The 12,587-nt window shown below is 48.2% G+C and overlaps 1 long non-coding RNA gene across 1 annotated transcript; it reads left to right on the top strand.

Moving 5' to 3' along the window:
- Positions 1 to 9,107: 9,107 nt before the first annotated feature.
- Positions 9,108 to 10,578, top strand: LOC142909007 (uncharacterized). The gene is made up of 3 exons (XR_012932060.1): positions 9,108 to 9,188; positions 9,466 to 9,528; positions 10,276 to 10,578. It is a non-coding gene; the product is annotated as an uncharacterized LOC142909007 (long non-coding RNA).
- The last annotated feature ends 2,009 nt before the right edge of the window (positions 10,579 to 12,587 follow it).

Here is a 12,587-nt window from a genome sequence, read left to right as displayed (position 1 = left end):
AGAGCTAAGAATATGAATTACTGGAGTCACGAAAGCTTTCAATCAAAATTTAGGTAGAACGTGTTGTCTATTTAATGTTGCGCAATTTGATGTGACGTCACATTTCTCAAACCCCCCACCTTGTCACACATCGTCACAAACGTCTGACCCCGCCCCCCTCTAGGTGCGTGACGTCATTCACGGACGGCCCCTAATTGTCGCTGGTATTGGCCGTGAGCGAGAATGGCGCAGCGCCGCTAACCGCTACGCCGTGATGGTGCCCTTACCTGCATGAACGGAGACACAGTCAGACGATGGGTGAGCCGTTGGTGTGGGCAGGACGAATGATCTCGGGCGTACCTCCTGACGTGGAAAGCGAGGGAGGTCGGAGTGCGCGTGTGAAGAGAGACGGCAAGGGGCGGGAGGAGAGGGGGGCGATCGGACGGAGCGGAAGCAGGAGGACGAGGGCAGGAGAGGCAGCAGAGCCGTGGAGGAGTCTGGGCGCGCTTGGTGGTGAAAGTTGACGTGGACGCACGCTGCAGAAGAGAAGAAAATCTTTACGCTCGGCGCCACACACAGCCAGACGTAGCTCACCTCATCCGTCTTGCTGACGATGTGTAGGACGACTAGACTCTGATTGTCTTGTAGCTCTGTGGAAAGAAGGAGAGGTGTCTTGGGTCCAACAAGGCCCTCTGCCACCGGTGTGGGTGGGGGGGGGTACCCTAGTGGAGGGCTGAGCGTGGGAGTGAGTCGAGGGGAGGGTGAGTGGTGGTTGACATGAATTTGAATTCTTATACATGCTATGTATTGTAACATTTATTGTCGTATGGGTTCACATATGGTAGAACATATAGGCTATTAGACGAGGACCAATTCAGTGCTAACATCGTTAACACGGACCCACATCGTGATCAGGGACCCACATCGTCAACAGGGATGCTCGCCCCGTCAATAGAGACCCACATCAAAAGGGACGCTCACCTCTTTAATCCGGACCCATATCTTCAATCGGGACCCACATCGTCAACAGCGACCCACAACATGAATATGGACACTCACCTCGTCAGTAGGAACCCACATCGTCAACAGTGACCCACAACATGAATATGGACACTCACCTCGTCAGTAGGGACCCACATCGTCAACAGTGACCCACAACATGAATATGTTCACGTTTTTGTTTGTTGCGGTTGCACCCGAGTCAAGGGCCGCACGGCTCACAGGGCTCTACACCTAACACATGAAACTTAAATTAAACTGAATACAACGTCTCGCCAGCATGCGTCTATCCTCCACGCGTGGCCTCTGTCACGCGACTTCCACGATTTCGCCTGAGAGTCTCCCGCCGCGTGCCCCCATAGGTCTTCTCCATCGGTCGCTCGACTCGCGTAGACCGTTCATCCGCGTGGTCCACGTGGTCAAAGAAGAAGTTGGTACCAGCCAAGGCAGCACAACGCCAGTCACACAGACTTATGTTAATGGTCGATAAGAGTGAAGTACAGTACGTCATAACCCACTCATTTCAAATGCTTGCCACATAATTCGTTGCTATTGGTCACATAAAGAACTTGGAATTGCTAATGCTGTGCCACCTCAGGTTCTAAGGCAAAGGGAATGTCTGCTCTGGGCCGGTCAAGGACACCATTTCTGGGATGAAACTATCACATTCACGACACGTGATAAAGCATATAAGCAGTATGCACTGCTGTAACCTTAGCAGGTACCACCACGGTCAGTATGCACTGCTGTAGTGAAAGCAGGTACCACCACAGTATGCCCTTATGTAATTATAGCAGGTACCACCACAGTATGCGCTGCTGTAGTGAAAGTAGGTAACCACCACAATATGCACTGCTGTAATCATAGCAGGTACCACCACAGTCAGTATGCACTGCTGTTATAGCATAAAAAAATATAACGATACTATCATAGAATGTTAACTAAACGAGCATACATTTTTAACTAATTTAGGATAAACATTAAACTTAATGAGTATGGATAAATGTACTGCATTAGCATACAGATTAAAACTAATTAGCATACCAAAATTAGCATAGGACAACCGTTGACCAATCGCTGCTCACCATCGCCGGAGACGCGCCCAGGTTTGCCTCTCGACCAATCGGATCGCTGGCCCTCTCCCCCTCCCGACTTTGGCACGCGGCGACCAATCAGATCGCGGGAGGACGCTACCATTTTTAATGCCCTACACGCTGAACACCGCGCGCCCATGTGCGTGTGAGTGTTTAGTTTTGTTTTAATTATTTTAATCATTAAAGTTCGCGAGTGTCAAGGTAAGCTACGTTGACTTTATTTTTTAAAAGCATTTTCTCAAGAGAACCGTTGTTGCTGCTGCGGCTGTTGTTGTGAAAGGCCCGGGACACCCTGAGGCCTTTCCTAGACTAGGACCGCCTTGATGTCACGTGGGTCCACACTCTTTGCGTCTTTCGGTAAAGTCACGGAGGTAGAAAATAAAATTTATTAATTATTTTATTTAATTACATTTTATTTTATACCTATGTTAAATTTATTTTTTTAATTAAGTTGATTGAAACTTATTTTATACCTACGTATTTTTTTATGAATGAACATTTTTTATAATTTAAATTAAATTTATTTAATGTTATACCTACGTTAAATTTAATTTTGTAATAAATAAAATTTTATTTAAATTTATTTTATTTCATACCTACGTAAAATTAAATTGTAATTTTTTATAAATGTAATTTATTAAAATTAATTTTATTTTATACCTACGTTAAATTACATTTTTAATAAATTAAATTATTTTATTTAATACTTTTTATAAATTACATTTATTTTATTTAAATTACATTTATTTTATACCTACGTTAAATAAAATTAAATGTTTTAATCAAATTTATTTTACATGTACAGTCATTTTAAGTGCGGCCTGGACCGCCTTGCGGCCTGGAAGCGTATTATTAAGTAATACATTTTACAATTACAATTCCTTATAGAGGAACCCCCTACTAATGAACTGACTACGTATCTATATAATTAAAAGACTGCACGCAGATATCGCAAAAGCGGACCCCGTTGTCAATGATATAATTCGATGTACGTACACCAGTTGCTATACGTACATCATTAAAATTACACCGATTGTAATACGTCACCAAAGACGACACAATTTTAATTTTACCCCCGGGTCTGATCGCGTTAACTGTGCAGGTGGTGGGGGTCGAGAGGTGACTTGCACGTGTGTGCAGCTTGTTGAATATTGACGTGCAATGACTTGTGGAGAGGAAGAATGATGATGATGGCGATGCAAGTCTTGAAGTCTGACGTTGTTCTCTGAGTCGTGTAGCCTACCGCGGTGCGACTTTGGGGAGCGGCGTTGACGATGTGTTTTGGCGTTGCACCAACCAGCACCTTTGCATTCAGAAGTTGGAGGTGCTTTGATTGTTACAGCGAGAGGTGGAATCGTCACCGCCATCGTCATGGGGTTTAAGTGGGCACGGAGCCCGTCAAGGGAATGGGTAGGTAGAGGAATGGGGTTGGAGAGTATACACAACTTGCATTTCTAGTAATTTCAACAATTTATGGGCATGCGCATCATTAACAGTATCCTGATGAGCAAAACAAAATCGCAATTTAATCGTGAATCTATTGTCATAAATGAGTCTGAAATATCAATAATCTTGCTCAAAACCGCATTCCTATTATTAAAAATCATTGTACCCCCATTCATGATGACAATTCCAATATCGTCATTATGATGCTCAGAATTACACTTATATTCTCAGAATCATGAACATTTATTAAAACAGCAGTGTGCTCAAAATGCAAATTTACCAATTTCAACATGTACACAATCAATTCCAAGATTCTAATCAAAGTAAGTCCTATGTATCGTGGTGTTTTCATGCTTATCCATTATTGCGTGCCCCCCCCCAAAAATATACAAAAGTCTATTTTTATAATGTTTGCACGGTGTACAGTCTGGAAATTACCCACATGGCAAATTTCAAGCTTGGTGCGTGTCGGGAAGTACGCTAAACATTTTGAACAGACGCACACATTCACAACTTTGCCTTTGATATATATGTAGATTAGCAATAAATTGTTAATTTAACTACTTTCAAGTTGATGGATTGGAACTACGAATAGCACTGGCTCACCACGGGGCTTATCGCGTGGTATCTGGGCACTTTATTTGAAACGTAAACCCCACAGTTTGTGAGCACAATTCCTCGCAAGTTGCGTCCACAGAGACAGACAATGACGTTTCTAGGTAATTGTAAGAAATGAATCTTACGTGTCGAGGAGAGACGAGAGAGCCAAGAGGTCACCTCGGGAGACGGGGCGGCGTGTTAACCTTAGTCACGTGACTGAAGGAGTGTGGGTGTGCCGTGCATGTGTGTGTGTACCGTGTGTGTGTGTACTATGAGTTTGAGTGTACCGTGTGTGTGTACTGTGCGTGTGTGTGTGTACTGTGCGTGTGTGTGTACTGTGCGTGTGTGTGTGTACTGTGTGTGTACTGTGTGTGCACCGTGTGTGTGTACTGTGTGTGTGTGTGTGTACTGTGCGTGCGTGTGTAACGTGTGTGGCGGTAGTCTAGCGGTTAGTACGCTGCTCTACGAACATAACGACCCGAGTTTGATTCCCGCTCACAGCCAACACCCAGTGACGATTATTTGAACCGGTTCAGGGCCTCCCCTAGGTCGACTCAGCCTCAAATGAGTACCCGGTGCGGTGTGTAAACATCGCTAGCACTGGGGAGACAAAGGCGGTCGGGCGCGGTGCTGGCCACCCATCCCCTCGTGTACCGTTCCGGCCTTCATAGGTGGCGCTGCTACTTGCTAACAGCACTTGCCCCAATAGTCTGTTAAGGCTACACGGGGGATCTTTGTCTTTGTATCACCACCCAGGAGTCACGGAGCTTTTGAGGCTCCGAGCCACGTGGGGATCCACAACAGCGTGAGGCGGTGCCACTCACAGGTGAGACTCGGGGATATGTGATTTCTAATCGATAGCCATCCGTCGGTTAACCCATCGCAACTGCTGAGTCTGTCACGCGACTTCCTCCTTCCAGCGAGCCTTTGACGCTTCACCTGGCCTCAAGGTGTACCTGGCCTGGCACGGGCGCCACGGCGATGTCACTGCCACTTACTGGCGAACGGCGGTCGTTGATGTCGGTGTTGACGGCGGCCATTGTTGTGGTACAGGTGCGCGTGGTGCATCGCTACCCCCGGCAAGACGCTGCGGGAGGGGCCAGGAGGAAGAGCGTAATCGGAGTACCACGATGGAGAGAGAGGGGAGAGGCGGGGATGGGGGAGGACAGAGAGGACCAGGGGATGGGGGGGATCGACCAGGGGGAGATAGATGGGGTGAGATGAGAGAGCTCGTGAGGCAGAGGGCACAGAGGGAGATGGCCAGAATTGAGAGGGGCGGAGGAGAGGGTGGAGAGAGGCCATGGAGAGTGGGGGAGAATGTGGAGCGGGGGCGGGCGGGAAGAGAGTGTGAGATGCGGGTGAGGGAGGGGGCAGGAGGAGGTAGACGGTTGGAAGAGGGGGTCATGGGGCTAGAGGAGGAGCAGTGGGCTCGGAGAGAGCTTGCTCGACGGAGGGGAGGGAGAGACGTGCGCGGGGAACGGTAGGATGGGGTCAGGGCTTTGGGAGCGAGGGAGAACGTGGACCGGGGGGGACAAGAGAGGGAGATGCGGGCGAGGGAGGGCGAGAGGGGTGGACGGGGGGGAGAGAGGCGGGGGGAGAGGGACCCGGTCAGGCAGAGGGGAGTGGGAGAAGTGGTTCAGGTGGCAGAGCGGCATGTGTGTGACATGGAGGGGGCCAGATTGAGGGCAATTAGAGAGGTAGATAATAGAGTGGAGAGGATGTTAGTAAACAGGTCTCGATTGGAGAGAGAGGCGGCCAGATTGAGGGCAGAGGCAGAGGTGCGTAGGCCAATGGACAGGGGAAGAGCGGAGGTGGACATTGTCAGAGGCGCCGGTGGCCCGGGTGGAGAGCAGCAGATAAGAGAGAGAGCGGGAGAGATGCTAAGGTGGGAGAGAGAGGGAGCACGAAGGAGAGATAACAGAGGGGTAGATCGGGGAGCAGAGAGGGAAAGAGCGGAGGCAGACATTGTCAGAAGGGCCGGTGGTCAGGGTAGAGAGCAGCAGATAAGAGAGAGAGCGGGAGAGATGCTAAGGTGGGAGAGAGAGGGGCTTGGAAGGAGGGGAGGGAGAGAGGTAGATAGAAGAAATGAGAGAGAGGTGGCACACAGGGGCATGGAGGGGGCTGGAAGGATCAGAGGTGGCAGAAAGGTAGAAGTGTCGATCGAGAGGGTTAGGCAATACTTGGACAGAGCGTGGAGAGTCGTGGAGGCCGAGAGGGGTCGAGACCGGGGGGCGGGGGGGGAGGTGGTCGCGAGAGACAGAGGAGTCGCGGAGAGAGATAGACGGCAAAGGGAGAGGGGGGAGGGGGGGATGAGAGAAGGGGGAGAGGGAGGAGGGAGGGGACAGTTAATGCACATGATGCGGCATATCGCGAGAGAGAACCGCTTGGTGGGAGTGGTAGATAGGGTGCTGGGTATTGTTAACAGGGGGCGAAGGTGGGTGGACAGAGAGGGAGGGAGAGAGAGCGCCAAGAGCCCGGCTTGTCGTCGTTGTTGCATCAACGACCGCTGATAGATGATGTTTGCAGGGAGGGGGACGAGGAGTGGGGTGGGGAGAAAGCAGCGGCGCAGAGATTCAGGCTACCCTGCACTACCAACACGGCAGAGACCCCAGTTCGATTCCCGCTCCTGGCCAACAACAACGGTAACGATTATCTGAACCTGTCCCGGGCCACCCTCCTCTAAGCGCCGATTCGGTTTCAAATGACTGGCGGTGTGTTTATGAACATTATTTGGAATTTAAATGCAGCGGGTGTGTGTGGCGTGGGACTCACGAAGAAGAATGGAAATATTAAGGATATGTTTTTCAAACGAACGGTTGTTTGGGTTGCGCTGTGTTCATTGAAGTTACTTGCAATTCAAATACGGGTGTGTTGTTGGTGGTTGTGATGCCAGACGATAACATTGTGAGGAGCAATGAATGAATCCTTACCTTTGGGGTTCCTCTAGAAATGGCAAAAAGTCACTGAGAGTGGCCACGTGGAGGAGAAGCTGCTACTCTGTACAGAGCTGGACCGGTACCGCCATGGATCTCTGTGGCATTCAGGAGATCCAGTGGACCGGCTCTGACTCCAATCATCATGAGGGGTGCAGAGTCCTCCACTCAGGGGGCAGGAGAATGCCAAACAACAAGGAGTGGCTCTTATTCTGAAAAAAAGAATGAAGGCGGCGTGGGAAGGTGGCGGCGAGGTGTGGGAAGCTGTAAGCCCCAGGCTACTTTGGGCTCGCCTCCCCATCAACAGGAGGCAGAGAATGGTGGTGGTGGTGGTGGCTGCTTACGCCCCCACCGAAGATGAACATCAGTGGAGGGATGCAGGCAAGCCCGTGGATTCAGATTCCTTCTATGACCTCCTGTCACAGGTGTTAGCTAAAAGTGGACCCTCGGGATAGAGTCATCCTGTTGGGTGACTTCAATGCCCGAGTTGGTCATGATGCTGGCACCTGGTCTGGAGCGATTGGAAGGCATGGGCCAGATCAACTCAATAACAATGGTAGGAGGCTGTTAGACTTCTGTGCAGCCTATGGGCTTGTCATTGCCAACACGCTGTTCTGGCATCTGTGCATCCAGACAACATTGTGGATTCACGCCGGGTCCAAGCAAGAACATCCGCAGGACTATATAGCAGTGGACCCGCTAATGCAGGCCCATGTCCTTGACACCAGAACCTACAGTGCTGCTGACCTCACTGACCATTAGCTTTTCATATGTAAGATCTGTGGGCTGGGTAAATCTGTGAGCAGGAGCGAGAGACAATTAAGCTCCCAAGCATTCACTACGTTATAAACAACATATTTGCACTCACAAGTCGCTTGCCTAATTGCCTCAGCAACTCGGTGTTTCGTATCGAATCTCATCTCAAACAATCGAAGGGCGCCCCTAAGTGGCAGCTGCCCCTGTGTGGCACAAGGTGGCCCTCCACCGGCCTGCACCTGGCATGAGTCTGTCGGTAGGGGGCGATCATTGACGCGTCATCTACGTTGTGGAGTTTCCGGATAATGTTTGGAATTACCACAATTTTGACCGTGACACCAACATGCAATGACCTGTGCATTGTGAGTGACACAATACTCTGTTTGACATCTGCCGTGAAGCAGAACAGCACATAATGTGGTGACTGTTGCTGGAGTAGCCAGGTGTGCCTGTCGGATTTGAACTTTGAACCTCTGCAACAAATAGAGAATGCGCTACCATATTCCTGGTTCTTTCGGTAAAGATTAACGTAGATAGAAAACAAAAAATAAACAAAATAAAAGATTTAAAAATGAAAAAATGTAATACAAATAACAAATAAAAATGATACATTTAAAAAAATTAATTGATGATAAGATGCCATGGGTCGACTGACTCAGATGACTGGCCAATGCACCGCCTTTGCCCCCCACTACACACACACACAGTGTGTACGTACACACACACACAGTGGCTGTACGTACACAGTGTGTACGTGTATGTACGTACACAGTGTGTACGTACATACACAGTGTATACGTACACACTGTGTGTGTGTGCATGCACACACACAGTGTGTATGCACACACAGTATGTACGTACACACAATAATGTCCACGTTGTAGTTGCTGAGTTCACGCAACCAAGGGAGGGGGCAATGGAAAATGAAGCTAAATCAACTTAAACTCCATCACCGCTCTGTGACGTCACCACTCAGCATGACCTCATCGGCATGAAGTGCCAGCAGGAGGTGTACCTCGCTAGTGACGTCATGTCACCAAGGTATTCACACTCCCCCAACCCCGTCCACAGCGCTCTTGAGCGTGACGTCGCCTCCGCTTGGGTCACTGCCGATATCCAGTGGCAATCCTTGTTTGGGCAAAGCTACGCCCAGTGACTGAGGTTCATTAACATAATGTATTCGTTGAAGCCGTTGGGTTCAGCAGCCACGCCCCATCCCTCGACATAGTGGCTGGGTTCATTAACATAATTTATTCAGTTACGGAGCTGCTCATGGGAGGGGCGTGTCTCTTACCCTGGAAGTGACGTCATGTCACCTGCTACCGCGTGACGTCGCGAGGTAACAGGAGGCCGCCGATCCGCGCTTGCACTGAAATCCAAGGTGAGAAATTCTCATGGTGGTGGTTGTTGTTTACCAAGGTAGAGCCTCGCTCTCTCTCGTAGGGATGTCAGTTGAGTAGCAGCGAGCATGGGAATCGATGTCCAGGTTGGAACTTTACAACGCGGGGCCTAGCCACGCGGGGCCTTGCCTCCTGCCCTCGCCTGATTGCGTTTACTTTAATTATCTCGCTTAAGTTTAATTTGTCTTCACCCGGCTCGCCACTTGGTAACTTTGTTTTATTGTAAATATTCACGCAGTTTTTATTTTCTTTTGTTAGGCCAAGCCCGCTTGAGCTGCTATACCGCTCTTGTTATCAGAAGCGACCTGCCCACAACACAAGGTGAGGCTTTGTCAACGTGTGTGAATGTTTTGACTTAAAACTTTGGTGACTGCAGGAATTAATATTCTTGGTTCTTTCGGTAAAGTCACGTAGATAGAAAATAAAATAAAAATAACAAAAATAAATTGTAAATAAAGCAAAAAAACACGTTTTGATCGCAACACAAGTAGTCTTTATTTAATGTAATTGTATTATCTGTTATTGTTATTTTCTATCTACGTAACTTTACCGAAATCAACAAGAATACGTGTGTCATGTCTATCGGTCAAAGATGCTAAACGGAGTGACGCGCAAACTGGAAACAGGATGTGAACACAGCACACACATGCAGCTGAAGTCGGAACTGTTCATCCCAGCATTTAAGGACATCTGAGTTGCGATTGAACATTAATTCATGCATTTCTGCATAACACAAATAGTATTGTTTTCAACACCCTTTGCTATGTCAGCTGAATTTAGCTCTCATAAATATTCCTTTTGTAGCCAGACAGCCGAAGTTGTGTGCTTAGAGTTTTTGGTGAACATTCATTTTGAAAATACGAGGGCTTCCAGGCATGTTTATACCCATTTGCCCTCTCATTGTGTGCCATCACAGCCCGTGTGATGAATTTGGGACACTTTTTCACTACATCATGAATATATGAATAAGTGTAGACGTGTAAGTCACATGTGACTGTATATATGCATTCCTCTGTGCCTCGATACTAACGTGTAGATGGTGTGTATAATCTTATTTTCTGTATGCAGCTGACGCTGGTCTGATGGAGCAAAGGCAGTCAGCGCAGCTTGGTACGACAAGTCAACATTGCGACCAGTGTGCATACAGCACGGATCGGACTGGAAATTTGACACAGCACCAGAGAACTTGCACAGGAGAGAAACCCTTCAAGTGCACTGTGTGTGACAAGGCATTTGCATGGCCATCAGTTCTTGAGACCCACCAGAGAACACACACGGGAGAGAAACCCTTCAAGTGCAGTTTGTGTGGGAAGGCATTTTCACGGTCATCTACTCTTAAAATACACCAGAGAACACACACGGGAGAGAAACCCTTCAAGTGCACTGTGTGTGGGAAGGCATTTTCAGATTCATCTGCTCTTAAAACACACCAGAGAACACACACGGGAGAGAAACCCTTCAAGTGCAGTGTGTGTGGGAAGGCATTTCCAGATTCATCTACTCTTAAAAAACACCAGAGAACACACACGGGAGAGAAACCCTTCAAGTGCAGTGTGTGTGGGACGGCATTTTCATGGTCATCTGCTCTTAAAACACACCAGAGAACACACACGGGAGAGAAACCCTTCAAGTGCACTGTGTGTGGGAATAAATTTTCAGATGTATCTACTCTTAAAACACACCAGAGAACACACACGGGAGAGAAACCCTTCAAGTGCAGTGTGTGTGTGAAGAATTTTCACAGTCATCTGCTCTTAAAACACACCAGAGAACACACACGGGAGAGAAACCCTTCAGGTGCAGTGTGTGTGGGAAGACATTTTCACAGTCATCTTCTCTTAAAAAACACCAGAGAACACACATGGGAGAGAAACCCTTCAAGTGCAGTGTGTGTGGGAAGACATTTTCACAGTCATCTTCTCTTAAAAAACACCAGAGAACACACACGGGAGAGAAACCCTTCAAGTGCAGTGTGTGTGTGAAGGCATTTCCAGATTCATCTACTCTTAAAAAACACCAGAGAACACACACGGGAGAGAAACCCTTCAAGTGCAGTGTGTATGGGAAGGCATTTCCAGATTCATCTAATATTAAAACACCAGAGAACACACACGGGAGAGAAACCCTTCAAGTGCAGTGTGTATGGGAAGGCATTTCCAGATTTATCTAATATTAAAACACCAGAGAACACACATGGGAGAGAAACCCTTCAAGTGCACTGTGTGTGGGAAGGCATTTTCACGGTCATCTGCTCTTAAAAAACACCAGAAAACACGGGAGAGAAACCCTTCAAGTGCAGTGTGTGTGTGAAGGCATTTTCAGATTCATTGCTCTTAAAACACACCAGAGAACACACACGGGAGAGAAACCCTTCAAGTGCAGTGTGTGTGTGAAGGCATTTTCACAGTCATCTACTCTTAAAACACACCAGAAAACACGGGAGAGAAACCCTTCAGGTGCACTGTGTGTGTGAAGGCATTTTCACAGTCATCTGGTCTTAAATCACACCAGAGAACACACACGGGAGAGAAACCCTTCAAGTGCAGTGTGTGCGGGAAGGCATTTGCACATTCATCAAATCTTCAAGTACACCAGAGAAGACACAAGCAATAGAAGATCCACAAGGAGTGCAGTCTGAAGTCAGCTTGTGAAAGTCAAAGTGCCGCAATGAGCCCATCCCTCATGAAACACGAACCGGAAGAAAATCCCAGCTTGGACACTTTTAAAGGTATCGAGGTGAAATATGAAGTAGTGATGGTGAAGAGTGAAGAAGTGATGGTGAAGAGTGAAGAAGTGAAGGTGAAATGTGAAGATGAAGATTCAAATCCAAAATGGGACCTTCACATCGATTGAGGCAACGTGAAGCAGGAGGAGAATTCTGACTGTGAGGCAGAGCGAGGCAACTCCCAGCAGTTTGTGGAAGTGGAGGTGTGGGTGGAATTCCTCCGAGACAATCCAAAGTCAAGTGGAGACCCGGTAGATGTGTAAGCTTGAGACGATGTCGCTCCGATAGATGCACCTTTGTCACAGGCCTTTAATGACAGGAACGTGAAGTTGGACACTCAGTTTCTTGGTTCAACCTGCAGGGTAAGAGCGGCCAGTCTTTGTGGACCTGTGGGTTGGGTAGATCTTTAACCAGGAGCGAGAGACAATGAGCCCCCAAGCATTCACTATGTTATCATAATAATTGCATTTACACGGTGCTTTCTTAACCGCCTCAGCAACTCCGAGTTTTGTATCTCGTCTGAAGCACTCGAAGAGCATCCCCAAGTAGCAGCTGCCCCTGTGTGGCACAAGGTGGTGGCCCTGCACCGGCCTGCATGTGGACAAGAGCCTGTCAGTAGGGGGCGATGATTGATGCGTCATCTCAGTTGTGTAGT

Source organism: Petromyzon marinus, unplaced genomic scaffold, assembly GCF_048934315.1.
Source record: "Petromyzon marinus isolate PM22_M1 ecotype Great Lakes invasive population unplaced genomic scaffold, UKy_Petmar_22M1.pri1.0 PM_G_Scaffold_11, whole genome shotgun sequence".
Taxonomy (NCBI): Eukaryota; Metazoa; Chordata; class Hyperoartia; order Petromyzontiformes; family Petromyzontidae; genus Petromyzon; species Petromyzon marinus.
This window is presented reverse-complemented; position numbering and strand designations above follow the sequence as displayed.